We start from the raw sequence: 1,401 nt of genomic DNA, 5'->3' as shown, positions 1-1,401 counted from the left end.
CCCCCCCTGTCCTCTCCCCTCACTCCATTTCTACTCTCCATCCCTCCGGAACTTTTTCCCCCCCTTCATTAAATCACAGGCCTTTGCTGCGCAGCTCAGTCGGACCGGGCAGAGCCGGGCAGCAGCAGGAAGGCTTGGATTGGATTATTGGCCAGCTCCGCAAAAGAGGCAAAAAGAGAGGGGAGCAAAAAGGAGAGAGAGAGAGCGAGAGGTAGGAGGGGAAAGGGCAAAGAGTGAGTGAGAGCAGCAGCAGCTCTTGCATGCAAACAATTATAACTGGTTTTTGGACAACGCCATCTGTCGTCTTTGCAATAATAATAATGCAAAAAAAGGCCGCTGCTCTTATTTCTCAAACAATCACACACACACACACGAGCGTCAAGCAGACTATTATTAGCATCGAACGTATGCCGACTTACAACATAAGAAGAAAAGAAGGGAAGAATCCGCAGGGTATGACTCACGACTCACTTACTGGCTGCTTTGCATGCAAGCTCAGCATCCACCCCCGCCGCCCCGCCTCGCACGCCCCACAACTTCCGCCCCGCAAAGCTCAACACCGGAACCAACCAAAGGAGCCCACCAAGCCCGCCGCCCGCCCGCGCCAAACTCCCGCGGCCTACTCGTTTCCGGAAAGGCAAAAAAACCAGAGCAAAATCTCGGGAGAGAGCAGGAAGACGGGCCATCGCGTATAAAACCGGAAGTATAGACGTCGCAACGAGACACCTGCGCCCCACCCCCTTCCCCCCAAAGCCACACATGCTTCGTACAGTTTTTATTACCAAATGGGTTGCGCGACGAAGAGTCGCTCAAGTCTTTCGGCGTGAAAATAAGACGTCTGCGTGCGGGCAAATGTCCTCCAGTGCGACCGCGGAGACGCGGCGCTGGGCCGGTAACTCTGCCGCGGTCGTCCGGCTGGTCGGCTGGTCGGCACCCCGCTGGTGCTGGTCTTCCCTTTCCCTCCGCTGGCCGGGCTCAGGCCGGGCTCGACAAGTTATTCATGATGCTGGTTATTAAGCGCGCGAGCGGCCGGCGCGGTCCCCGACTATAGAGGACGGCTAATCAGGGGGGAATTACCGAACGATCCCGATGGAAACCCGAAGAGACTCGATACAGAAAGGATGGGATGGGGGGAGGAGGAGGAGGGGGGGGGGGGGGGGGGGGGGGGGGGCAAGAGTAAAGGGTAGTAGAAGAAACGCCCGAGGAGGAGGTGGGGGGCGAACTTCATTACCAAATCAGACGCCACGGCGCCGCTCACGCGAAAATAAATGACTGCTGTCGCGCCACACTGCCAAGAAAGGGGGAACTTCTGCTGAGACCGCGAGGCGGCAGGGCAGGCGTCGTGTGTCCGGAGAGGCAGGCCTACAGCAGGGGCAGAACAGGGGGGGCTTTGCTGCTGCC

This window comes from Frankliniella occidentalis, unplaced genomic scaffold (genome assembly GCF_000697945.3).
Source record: "Frankliniella occidentalis isolate FOCC.00 unplaced genomic scaffold, Focc_3.1 Scaffold202, whole genome shotgun sequence".
Lineage (NCBI taxonomy): Eukaryota > Metazoa > Arthropoda > Insecta > Thysanoptera > Thripidae > Frankliniella > Frankliniella occidentalis.
Note: the sequence above shows the minus strand (reverse complement) of the source record.